This window comes from Schistocerca serialis, chromosome 5 (assembly GCF_023864345.2).
Source record: "Schistocerca serialis cubense isolate TAMUIC-IGC-003099 chromosome 5, iqSchSeri2.2, whole genome shotgun sequence".
In the NCBI taxonomy this organism is placed as follows: domain Eukaryota; kingdom Metazoa; phylum Arthropoda; class Insecta; order Orthoptera; family Acrididae; genus Schistocerca; species Schistocerca serialis.
In genome coordinates, this window is record NC_064642.1 from 359,322,322 (window position 1) to 359,336,396 (window position 14,075).

General features: G+C 41.9%; 1 pseudogene; it reads left to right on the forward strand.

Annotated features, from left to right (window-relative positions):
- The first annotated feature begins 3,342 nt into the window (after positions 1-3,342).
- LOC126482646 (5S ribosomal RNA) lies at positions 3,343-3,460 on the forward strand (annotated as a pseudogene).
- The last annotated feature ends 10,615 nt before the right edge of the window (positions 3,461-14,075 follow it).

Below are 14,075 nucleotides of genomic sequence, written 5' to 3' on the forward strand. Positions count from 1 at the left end.
CAATGGTGGCCGAGCAACTGGCTCGTCACAATACGCCAGTCACTACTCTTGATGAACTGTGGTATCGTGTTGAAGCAGCATGGGCAGCTGTACCTTTACACGCCATCCAAGCTCTTTTTGGCTCAATTCCCAAGCGTATCAAGGCCGTTATTACGGCCAGCGGTGGTTGTTCTGGGTACTGATTTCTCAGAATCGATGCACCCAAATTGCGTGAAATTGTAATCACATGTCAGTTCTAGTATAATATATTTGTCCAATGAATACCCGTTTATCATCTGCATTTCTTCTTTGCGTAGAAATTTTAATGGCCAGTAGTGTAGGATAACGCATACAGACTAGAGTTGTGGGGGCAGCCAGTTGTTGGGTCCTAAACTGTGGTAATTAAGATTAGACTAAAAGCATCTTACGCGTACATAAACATTAGAGCACAAGTGGGATACTCAGAATAGGGTGGATTTTGAATCATAAATTATAGTAATTAAGATTAGGTAACAATATTTAGTCGTAAATCAGATTGGTAGAAACATAACTAAGAGCATATATACCTGGTTTGGTTACATTTAGATCATAAATTACACCAGAAAAAGTATAATGACTGAACATTTAATTTACATAGGGATGTAAGGCCACATGGCTACTTTGTTTACATAAGGAGGACAATGGGCACTTTTTTCCTGAACTGGCTCTGTCTCATACTGAGTGCTGCAGCTGCCAGTTTTGTCACATAACAGATGGAACGTGTAGTCTCTTCAGGACTGAGTATCTATTTACTTTTAGTACCGTCAGCGATGTGTATATATCACAAAGGGGGATTCATTTGCTTCCTGGGAAGCATGCAACCAGCTACAGACTATCTCTCCAAAAGTGTCTGTGGTGATGTAAGTGTCAGAGTGCTTCCATTCAAGTCAGCAAAAACATTTTGATATTATGACATAAATAATACACTTCTGGTCATGAAAATTTCAGTACTATGAAGGATAGCAAATGCCTCTGTTCAACTTAATATATTTCTCTTTAACAACAGCAGTTTTCCTGGAAGCAAAGAGATACTGTGTTTTTGTGTTGTTTGCTCTAAGTCCCAACTGTTCCACCTTCCTTTCCAGTCTCTAAACTGGTTCCCTAAACTGGGAAACGAAAAATGAACACTGAACCACCAAATAAGGAATAAGGTAAAAAGCGTCAATGTAGTTGCCAAATGATGGTGAGCAGGACATGAGAGCTACATCAAAGTAAAGCAATATTTTGTTTCAGGTATTTCAGTTACTGTAGCATTATTTAAATGAAAAGTTGAATCGGTGCTACTAATATGAGGGTTATTCGGAAAGCAAGGAATGATCGGTCGCGAAATGGAAAATACAATGAAAATCTGATGAAGCTTTGCACAAATGCATTGGGCACTGTGTCTAGTACGCCCATCGATCGCATCATGTCGCCCTTTTCAGTTCTGAGCTCACAGTGAGAACGTAAAGATGGCTGGAAATTAGCGTCTCCCGCCAAGATTGAGAACCTGGGGAAAGATTTCGCCTCAAGCTATGCAATCCACATAACATAACTGTCCAGCAGTTTGTTCTACACGACAGTTCTCAGCCGCACTCTGCAGGGGCAATGAAGATGGGAAGTGTTTGATCACCCACAATACAGCATGTAATTGGCTACCCCTGAGGTTCATCTCTGCTCAAGTGAACCGCTGGCTATAAAGACAATATTTTGGCACAGATAACAAGCTGCAGTCCAGAGCACAAAATTGTCGAAAAGCACTGGCGGCTTTATATAACGAGGGAACTGAAAAGTTGGTACAACGCTACGACAGATGTCTAAGTCCGAGCGGAGACTGTGTAGAGAAGTAGCTGGAAGGTGTAGCTAACCGTTGAAAATAAAACAGTTTTGATTTCCACTGTGGTTTCCATTTCGCGTCCTATCGTTCCTTACTTTCCGAACAGCCCTCGTAGTTTGCTCACTCTAAGCAGACTTCAACCTAGACTCCATGCTATTGGAAGGTGTTACAGTGTGTTACTAACTGCAATGGTAGTGCCCTTTTACATGTCGTTTGGATTCAAGATGTCAATGAAATGTTAACTTCTGTTTATATTATAGAATAGTACTAATACCGTGTCGTTTCTATTGTTGTATAAGAGCACAGAAATGTGTTGGCAATTAATGGTAGGCTCGCTATGAGCTTCAAGTTACAAAAATGAACTCTGTGAATTTAAAAGGCAATAATGAGGAGAATTTGCAAGTGGGGAAGAAACAAAGCACGTACATTTTTTTTGAGTGATTTTAGCTGTTAGCGGATGGAAGCGAGGAAGAAAGTCTACAATTTTGGTATACAGGCCACGAAGCCACAAGTAATGTTTTATTAAGTCATGGCCAGGTGAAACGTGGTAAATGACATGGGCACTTGATAAAACACTGTTGTGGATGTCAGCTTTTTCTGCTTTGATTTCCAAGATTGTATCTAGTGAGTGTAGGACGTAGGTCAGTAGTGGCCATGAGATGTGGTCATGCAGTAATAAAGGAGCGTCTAGTGCAGTGGTTCCCCTGACTGCAATCAGACATTAGCTAGTACTCCGCACCCCCCCCCCCCCCCTCCTGTATCTCGTGCCCTCCTTCCCCACATTATCACCTGTTTCAGCACCTAACTAAATTGTAGAATGAATGACTTTTATTGGAACACTTTTATTTTTAAAATGATGAAAGATGAATGATATTTAGTTTGTGCGTGTGTTTCAGTATGAATGACGATGGAAGTCGCGGTGCATCGCAAGTGCTAGCCACAACTCCTTACAAAAGAAGTGAGGGTACACACTTGTTAGAAAACATGCTTCCACGAAATTGCTCCTCTCCATTGTGACACTTGCTTGACCAGCACACTGCAACAGCATTTAAAATCAAATAAGTTCAGATGTGTGCACTATACTCGTATTTATTGTTCGTAAATCACTTATGTTGCCCTTCTTCATTTATCTGTTTCGAAGCAAATAATAAAGCAATTTCTGGACTACTGCAGGTACTATTCACAACTTGAACAAAATATTTTGGTGAGATATTAAGCATTTGTTACGTACATGTCTCACTTTAATCATTATTGATGTACAGGACAAAGCACAGGATTTGTGTGTAGTGTGAGGAACCTATAATCTCCACCGCATTAATGCTACAAATTGATAAAAAGTAATTATTGGTAGCTTACGTAATCGGTATTAGAGCCTTACAAAATTGTGATAATAATAATTAGCTTTTGAAAAAAAATTTGTGTGCCCTCGGTGGCTCACATGGATAGAGCGTCTGCCATGTAAGCAGGAGATCCCGGGTTCTAGTCCCGGACGGGGAACACATTTTCAGGGCAACGGCCTTGCCGCAGTGGATACACCGGTTCCCGTGAGATCACCGAAGTTAAGCGCTGTGGGGCGTGGTCGGCACTTGGATGGGTGACCATCCAGGCCGCCATGCGCTGTTGCCATTTTTTGGGGTGCACTCAGCCTCGTGATACCAACTGAGGAGCTACTCGACCGAATAGTAGCGGCTTCGGTCAAGAATACCGTCATAACGACCGGGGGGAGCGCTGTGCTGACCCCACGCCTCTCCTATCCGCATCCTCCACTGAGGATGACACGGCGGTCGGATGGTCCCGGTAGGCGACTCGTGGCCTGAAGGCGGAGTGCTTTTTTTTGAAAAAAATTTAGTTTCGTGACTGAAACAGTTTCGAATCGTTTAGTTTTTACCCCTCATAAAATTTCGTTTTACCCCACAGGGGGTAATTACCCCCCCAGCTGAGAACCACTGGTCTAGCGAATTGCATTTACGTAACAAGCTCTTGCAAAGTGAAGCCAGGATTTTAGTGTATCTGTTGTATTGCGTGTATGGCGGATGGTTTGAAAAAGAACAATGAAAAAAGGGTAGCAGTACCACATATTGTAACATTAACGTTGCTATGAAGTAATCTGATCATATTTTTCTTTGTTTAGAAGCCTTATGTAATGGGCGTTGTATTTGTGCCGTCTTGCAGAATGGCTTAATTGCTTTTGCACTGCTGTGGATGAAGTTACGAAATGCTTCCGGCTCTGGATTTTGCATGGCAAGCTAATTTAGAAGGAGCATGACGTAATTCGTACTCGTTTAATAACAGAAATTATCGATGAGTTTGGATGATGGCTTTGCATATAACGCAGCAGAAGAATGGTGTAGGATTCGTTGTGCTCTATTTTTTTACTCGGTGAGTTTGAGTATTTGTTCTGAGGATTTGAGGAAAGTACAATTTTGCTAAAGATGCAGCGCGATGATGAGTAAGTTCGTAGTTAAACGCGAGTGTGTAACGCACTTTAACAACACGCGGATGGATATGAATCTGAAAATTAATGAATCATTAATAGAAGCAGATTCAGATTAAAGCTGCAGGATTACAGTCCATGCGTTTATTGGACGACTTGACTCGTTAAACTACAATTCATCTGCGTAGAGGTTGAGTTAGCAAACTATGGAGTATGAACTGGGATACTGAGACGTTAACCTGTGCTGCCAATGAGCGTCACTCGTGAAATGGGGAGTTAGAACGAAAATTGGAAACAAACAAGCGTAGCACATACTACAATGTTTTTGAAAATTGTTCCTGATCGAAATGAATGGTTATCTCAGGTTTCTTTTCAGAGTAAATGTGACGTGGTTCTAATGAGTGGACAAATACGATAGCAATGACAGTATCTATGAATTGAGTAGGTATGATTTCAGTAGGAATTAAGACGAAGCGACTCTTGAGTAAGAAAATTAATATTACAGGATGGACTAAAAAGTATGGTTGGATAGCTTTATCTAAAATGTGATGACACAGACAGTCAAAGTCTGAGAAAGATATGTCCCGTAGTAATACATTTATATTTAAGATTTATTTGTATTTTGTTATTGTTTATATGTATCGACAATCAATTTTCAGGGAGCCAATGGTCAGAGATTACAACCAATATTTGTTTATAATTATTTGTGTGAATATATGTTTGTATCCATCTAACTGTAATTAACTCTTTGTTGATGTAGTGAGATGGAACGTATTCACACCCAGTCGAGGAGAAAGGCAATAATGAGGCAGCTACCAACAGCAGTCATTACAACAAACAAGAATAAAAATATTTTTTGTAAAACCATAAAAACTGTTGCCTGAATGAAGTCAGAATTTTGTGTGCGATTCACTGTTGTGATGTGAACGTGAAATTTCCGGTTCATTTCAGCGCAGTGGCTCTGTAAGACACTATCCGTATCAGTGCCTAGACCACCGCAGAAATCCGTGGGAAGCTGACTACTTTGTGTTGCGCCGCACTGTACGGTGTGTTTATGGTCTTTTTTTTCTCTGTTTTATCGACAATTGGGCGGGAACAGCAATTTGTGGTAGACTGCGTGATGTAAATTTCAACAACTCGGTTCAGACCAGTTTTTCACTATAGATATTAGCTGTTTTAGTCTTTACACGTTGTGCCTGAAATTATGGGTTTATGCAAACTCTGTTGTTGTTCACGAAATGTAGAGATATATTGTTAAGTGTTTGTGCAACTCTTATTGAGAATGGTATCCCGTTGTGCATAGAATTCTCCATTGACAGCAGGTCTCAGTGCATTTCAATGATGTAGGAAAAGAAGTTCTCTGTTAATATTACACACAATCAATAACTATGAGTGTAGTGACATGCACCGCAACCACATTGGCCATATCCATAGCATTCTTTGGTGTTCGCGCGCCATGTGTATTGCCCGTCCTCCAATCATATGCTTCGCGTGAATGGAAGGCCTATAAAAATTAGAGTTTCTGATTCGCTTCTAAAATACCTTTCTCTGCTTAGAGGCACTCATTATTAAGGTTTTCTTGTTGGAAATCACTATCAATTTATCGGGGTAGGTAGTATACGGAACACCTAGTTAGTAGACTCCGCTAATTTGGTAAAATGTCATCATACACTCCTCGAAATTGAAATAAGAACACCGTGAATTCATTGTCCCAGGAAGGGGAAACTTTATTGACACATTCCTGGGGTCAGATACATCACATGATCACACTGACAGAACCACAGGCACATAGACACAGGCAACAGAGCATGCACAATGTCGGCACTAGGACAGTGTATATCCACCTTTCGCAGCAATGCGGCTGCTATTCTCCCATGGAGACGATCGTAGAGATGCTGGATGTAGTCCTGTGGAACGGCTTGCCATGCCATTTCCACCTGGCGCCTCAGTTGGACCAGCGTTCGTGCTGGACGTGCAGACCGCGTGAGACGACGCTTCATCCAGTCCCAAACATGCTCAATGGGGGACAGATCCGGAGATCTTGTTGGCCAGGGTAGTTGACTTACACCTTCTAGAGCACGTTGGGTGGCACAGGATACATGCGGACGTGCATTGTCCTGTTGGAACAGCAAGTTCCCTTTCCGGTCTAGGAATGGTAGAACGATGGGTTCGATGACGGTTTGGATGTACCGTGCACTATTCAGTGTCCCCTCGACGATTACCAGTGGTGTACGGCCAGTGTAGGAGATCGCTCCCCACACCATGATGCCGGGTGTTGGCCCTGTGTGCCTCGGTCGTATGCAGTCCTGATTGTGGCGCTCACCTGCACGGCGCCAAACACGCATACGACCATCATTGGCACCAAGGCAGAAGCGACTCTCATCGCTGAAGACGACGCGTCTCCATTCGTCCCTCCATTCACGCCTGTCGCGACACCACTGGAGGCGGGCTGCACGATGTTGGGGCGTGAGCGGAAGACGGCCTAACGGTGTGCGGGACCGTAGCCCAGCTTCATGGAGACGGTTACGAATGGTCCTCGCCGATACCCCAGGAGCAACAGTGTCCCTAATTTGCTGGGAAGTGGCGGTGCGGTCCCCTACGGCACTGCGTAGGATCCTACGGTCTTGGCGTGCATCCGTGCGTCGCTGCGGTCCGGTCCCAGGTCGACGGGCACGTGCACCTTCCGCCGACCACTGGCGACAACATCGATGTACTGTGGAGACCTCACGCCCCACGTGTTGAGCAATTCGGCGGTACGTCCACCGGCCTCCCGCATGCCCACTATACGCCCTCGCTCAAAGTCCGTCAACTGCACATACGGTTCACGTCCACGCTGTCGCGGCATGCTACCAGTGTTAAAGACTGCGATGGAGCTCCGTATGCCACGGCAAACTAGCTGACACTGACGGCGGCGGTGCACAAATGCTGTGCAGCTAGCGCCATTCGACGGCCAACACCGCGGTTCCTGGTGTGTCCGCTGTGCCGTGCGTGTGATCATTGCTTGTACAGCCCTCTCGCAGTGTCCGGAGCAAGTATGGTGGGTCTGACACACCGGTGTCAATGTGTTCTTTTTTCCATTTCCAGGAGTGTATATATACTTTTCAATTATGAAATTTGCCCATGTACATGTTTGATGCATATATTGGACACATCTTCTCCTCCCCTACCTCCTCAGCCTGTCTGTTTGTCCACCTCACCCTCCCTCTTTTGTCTGTTCACATCCTGATTTTCTCTGTCTGTCTAGACATTAATGAGGTCTCATTACCCAATTGTATTTCAGTATGATAAATGATTCATGATGGTCGTTGCTGATATTATTTATATTCCACATGGATCTCAGCTGATTCTATCTGGTAGGGGAACTCGGGGCGGAATGGGATACTTAATGTTAACAATTTGTATAAAATCAGGGAACATAAGGAAACTCTTCTTAACGTTATAAAAAAAACACCTTGTAGTGTAACCTAATGTACCTTATTTTAAAATCACTTAAAACAATACATTTTGTATTTATTACAATTTTTCAAAGGAAATATTGCATATTTCCCGTTCCGCCCCACCTTTGGGGCAGAATGGGATAAGGTTATTTTTTGTTAAATTATTGCATAAACGTTGAATTTGAATTACGAATACCGTATTAAACTATGACAAAATCTTGTATAAAAGGCAATTTAGACTAAGGAATGTCTAATTTAAACAATTAAAAAGTCATTCTTCAAAATAAGAAAATATTTTAATGTCATTCTGAAAAATGTACAATGCTTAATAACCACCAAACCACAAACTACTAGTCCTTTCGACAATAGTCACAAATCAGTATTTGCTCTTCACCTTCACTGTCTATGCCAGCACATGAATTGTGTGCCCACTTGAAACACCTCTGGCATGCGACCCAGCCCTCATTATAGTAGTAGAAGTCCTCACGGTAGAGACACTCAGCACCCTCTCTCTCTGATTCTCTCTTCTCCATAATCTTCCCCCTTTTATTTTTCTTAAGGCCTTTGATGTCCTCCGTTTTGGTTTTTTTGGGTGTACAGATTGATATTTTTGCCTTAAGTTGCATTGCACCAGACGTCTCTGTCCTGACATTGTTCATATTTGTGCACCCTCCTCCTTTCTGTACGCCTACTTTACGTGCGACAGCATTCTGCAGTTCCTTCTCATAACGAGAATCTGTTAATACGACGGTTTTTCCTCTTCGTCTTGTAATCCGCCGATGACAGATTACTGGGATTGGAATGACAGCCTCGAGCGATATCTGGAAAGCTGAGTTGTTCGGTGAACATAGCTGGTTGGGAGAGTTAAACTGTGAAACTGCTACTTTGTTGAATCCCATTGCTCGAGCACCAGAAGTATTTTCTGGCTTGCGAATAGACAGTGTAGGATGCGTTGTAATAAATCCTTTAACCCTGTCTTGTTCAGCTAGACAAGTTTGTTTGTCAAATCTGTGTGGTAAATCATTTCTTTCGGCTAGTTGATGGGCTAATAATCTGAGATCTTTCATTGTTAGACCAAAAAGTCTGCTTTCCATTGACTTGAGATATGTTACCAGCTCATGTTCTGCAGTGAACACCTTTTTAAATTTCCCATCTGATTTTTCAATTATGTAGTCAGGATTATTCGTAGCTTTAGGCGCATATATTTCCAATGTTGATTTCGGTACGTTGAACTGCTTAGATGCTTTAAAAAATCCCATTTGGGAAGATGAAAAGGCGGAAACTGCCATTTCCATCGCTTTCACGTCCCATTGCTCTATCAGTCTTTTGCATGTACGTTAGCACCATCTGGAACAGCAAGGGGGAAATAAAAAAGAATACAGTTTGCTTTCTACTTGCATCAAAATATGACGGGGCAGAACGGGACACTATCCCATTCTGCCCCATCCCGTACCGCCCCAAGAGCCCTTTTGACGTTAACAACTTTTATGGAGTGAAACAACTGACGTATTTAAATGCATTAGATAACTAAAGTATAACAAATGGCCATGCGCTTTAAGGGAATGTGTCATCTTAGGGTATACAAATAACAGTTAACAGCTTACCTGGCGTTGAAATTCACCAAACGTTAGAACAACGCAAGCGGTAACGTGACGGACAACAATTCACTTAGATCTCGCACGTCAAACTAAATAAAAATGGCTGCCCTAACTTCCCTTCCATTCGGAGAAATAGTTACATGCCCATACAACAGATTGCAGCACTGTGTAGTCTAGAAAAGAGCAATTTCCCAATGTGCCCCGCTATCCCGTTCTGCACCGAGTACCCCTACATATATTTTTCAGTTTTATGAAATAATTTCTACAGCTTCAATCACTTTTTTACTAATATCTAACAAGCACGACACATTCCGGCAGCATACTGCCGTCATCAGGTGCATTCCAGTTACATGTGCATGGTATTAATACGAAGCCTGGTTAGTTTAATTTGCTCTGTGTGACAATGACGTTACGTGACAAAATATGATCCTGTACAGAAAGACACATATACCTATGTTCTAGCATGTACATTAAGTGATTTACATGTTTAGATCATTTCATTAGTGCATTTACTTACATGTAGGTTGGAAATTCTTGTGACAAACAAATCACAGCTTGACGCTTTCATCCACAGATGCTACATCACTGCAAAGAATCTTAACAGCTAAGATAAACTAACTTCAAATGCTGAGCGAAGATGAAACCTTTTCTATTTAGATATATTTATGTTACATCAGATAACCTGATAAAGAAAGTGTTTCATTGTGAAAGACAGAATTTTTAATAAAATAAGCAATGAATATTTGAGAAGTTTTTGAGGGAATTAGTATAGTTACTTTCTAGCTTATCATTTAGCAATATGCTACGATGTAGTGTGCCATGAATGAAAATTTCTTCATGTAAGTCCCTTTGATGTCCCTTGTCATTTTTTGTATTATATGAAGATCATCCATGATATCATGGAACGGGTGGCTAGTGTCACTTATGTGGATGGTTGCTGCTGATTTATTATAATTGTTTGTATGATAGACATGTATGTGTTCGTTGTGTCTTTGCTGGAATTTTCTTCCAGTTTGTCCTATCTACAGGGCTTTGCATATATTGTGTACTTTTTGTAAATGCCTTATTGTGTTGATCTGTCTGTGTCTTCATTTTGTGTCTCAGTGTGTGCTGCAGTTTGTTTGTGTTGTGAGGGGAATGTTGATATTGTACAGATTTCATCTTCACTGTATATTAGTGTCTTAGCAATCAAAACTAGTTTATATTAGCCGTTAATACTCTGCAATGATGTAAACGTCTGAGTGTGGAAGTTTTAAGTTGTGATGTGTTTGCCATTCGTGTTCTGTGTGCCAGACAACTAAATTTCCAATAAAAATGTAAATAAATGAACTACTGAAACGCTCGAAAATATTTGAATCATTTAATGTGCACACTAACATACTCGTATACATAATACACTATTATATACTGATGTACTCGTATACAGCATGTTCAAAACAAGTGGAAATACTTTGTGCGGTGGTAGTACTCACCAAATACTTTGGGAGGTGGTAGTACCCATCAAAAAAAGAAAAATAAGTCCAATAAACATGGGTCCAGAAATTCATACTTTCTGAGATAAATCCAGTAAACATGGGTCCCAATATGCATACTTTCTATGATAAACACGTGTTTACAGGTACTTGCTGGCAGCAATCGTTGATTGGCGTGGCGTGGAACAATTACTTCACGTGTTGCCGTGACCAAAAGTATAGGGGATTGAGGCCTGGGAAGTGAACAGGCCAAGATGTGGGTCCCCTCCCAATCAGGTGAACGATCCTGAAATGTCTTTGTCAGATGTTAGCGAACATTGTAACGAAACTGTGCCGGTGCGCCATCCTGCATGAACCACATTTGTATTCGTTGCTGCAATAGCATGGCCTCCAGCAAGGTAGGCAATACATTAATGAGAATGTCCAGATTATGCGCCTCAGTTAACCTTTGTGGTAGCATGTACGGCCCTATTAACCTACTGCGATATACACCTGCTCATATGATGATTGAGAGTCGACGCTGATACCCTCTTTCCTGAATTACTTGGGGATTTACATCTGCCCATACGTGCTGGTTATGGAAATCAACGACACCATCTCTTGTTCCCTGCCTCATCGGTGAATAAAAACTTGGTTGTCAACAGTGGATCTGCAGCCCATTTCTGCAATAGCCATTGACAAAACCGCCGTTTGCCATGATGATCCTGTGATCTTAGGGCCTGAACGCGCCGTAGGCGATTTGGGTACGGCAGTTGCTCTGGAGTACCTCCGAGGTAAGAGAGTGAGACACGCCTTTTGCTGCAGCTAATCGTCGCACACTTGTTCCAGGGGGTTTCTTCCTCCGAACGACTCCTCCATTTCAGGCGTGCAGACTGTGCTGGGACTTCCACCGTCAGTCTTCTGAGGGTCACAGATATCCTGAGGTGCAAGATTACCTGTGCCCCTCAGCAGCTGGAAAAATCTGCCGAACAGCTTATCAGAGGGCACTCTGCGCTGTGGATATTTTTCAGTGTATAGAGCAAGGGCTCGCAGGCTTCGTCCATTTGCTAAAGCATAGCAGACTTTAGTATCCGCCATTTCACTTGTCGAGTAGTAGGCCTCTACTGCTGACAAATGGTGGAAGAGAGTACATGTAAATGTACTACAATAGTATGTACAAACAGCGCAAACACACAAGTGAATCCGCGTTTGGAAGAGGGTAAAACGACATGATACGTACCCAGGGTTGACAGTGGTGTACAGTAAGGCACACAAACACGACGAAAACTAAACCTACAGCGTAACTCGAACCACACAACTGACTGCAGACCACTTAATAGTAGGGAGAGTACTGTTAGCAAGACATCATAATACCCTGCCGCCACATTTGACGGAGCGCCAATACAACGACTTTGCTAATATCCGCAACCAAGCGTCGCGCTGTCCTTCCTACAAACTGAAACGTCCCACTTTGAACAATTTATATATGACTGTGCTTAACCTGACACACAATATTTTTTAGCGCAACGCAATCTGACTTTCAAAAAATCCCTACGAAAGAATGGCCCTGACTAACATTAAACTATACCTTTCACAAATCACTTACCTCACAAAAATCTTCGCTGCTCAAGCTACTGCAATACAGCGAGCGCCACTACTGCCAGCTAAATAAAAGAATCAAACTATGGAAGGCACTAACTACTGATAGGGATACTTAGCAAATGAAAGATATTAATAGAGAACAAACAATGTATTTACCTTGATATCATCATATATAAATATAGCAGTTCATGACAAATTACAAATCTCTGCCATCTCTCTCCCCACATCCACCACTGCTGGCGGCTCACCTCCAACTGCCCAACGCTACGCGCTGTTCACATCCAGCTGCCGCTGCCCAACACTACAATGGCGAGTATTACAACAATGCAAAGCAGCCACAGACTGGACACAGCACAGCCAGTGATTTTCATACAGAGGTGGCGTTACCAATAAAAAGACCTAAACAGCCTGCTTACATAGCCCCCATGCTCCCCACAAAAAATTTTACAAATTTTTTTGGGCACTGGCCAATACATATTTGTTAAAATTTTTTCACAATTACAATAACAAAGAAATCAAAGGCACACTCTTATTGATACAATGTTGGTCAAAAGCTAAAATTTTCTCACAGTCCATAAAGACAGTCCTCATCATTCGTCACCGTAAAATTGCAGTGTTTTTCTCAAAGTCTGAGCAGTAAAAGAAAATGCACACAAAAGTAGTGGATTTCCATGCAGTCTTGAAGAAGTAGTGTTGTCCTTCCAACGGAAAGACAGTGCTGAGTCTTGACATGCTGACAGGTGATGGGCCACAACAGAGCAAACCCACAGCAGAGTCAGTCGAAGTTTTGAAGACTATTGGTAGGTAGGTAATCACAAAGCAGACCCACTGTAGTCCTGGTAGAGAGTATGGTATTGGTGGGCCACCAGAGGTGCAGACCCACTGCAGTCCTTGTAGAAAGTGTGGACAGGCCCACTGTAGTCCTGGTAGAGATGACCAGCAGCCATCTGTTGTGATTGTGCAGGTGCACAATCACCAGTGAAGAGTCTTGCAGTTAATATAGCAAGTCCATAACCACCACTTGTGCACTCACAAAGTTTTATGGAATTGTCCTTAGAACGAGCAATGCTGTTATCCAGTCCCTTGCTGAATTATCAACACACGTGCAAACACTAACAGTCCCTACTTCTCACATATTGTCCATATACTATGACCAACAGAAACGTGTGCAGTGAAATGTAACTTACAAGTTAATAATAAGAAGAACTGGTGTCAATTACAATTTTATAACATGAGAACACAATTACAAAGGTACAAAATACATCATTAAAGAACATAGCAATATAGATAACAATTGTAGTAACACAGGCTTTACAAAAGAATAGAAATAGACATATACATCAGTGGAATTATGACATGAGTACATACATAAAATATCAGAATAACTTTTGGAACATCAACTTTACACATGAGCATTAAAACAAAACAGAATAAATAATGTCTAAGCATATTTACAAGGTAAATAACATATTATTAATGCCAATTATATTTGAGGATAACAGTATTCCTCATCATAGTGAATGTAGCTTAGTATTAGAAGAAGAATAAATCCTATGAAACTACACAGAGACAGGAAGAAAACAAATACACAAGGGTACACAAACATATAGTGGGATAACACCAATAGGAAAGGACAGGGTTCGTTTTCAGTGTAACATGTGGTACTGCAGTCCAACCCAAAACTTCATATATCTTTCCTCTTATTTCATCCTTTGTTTC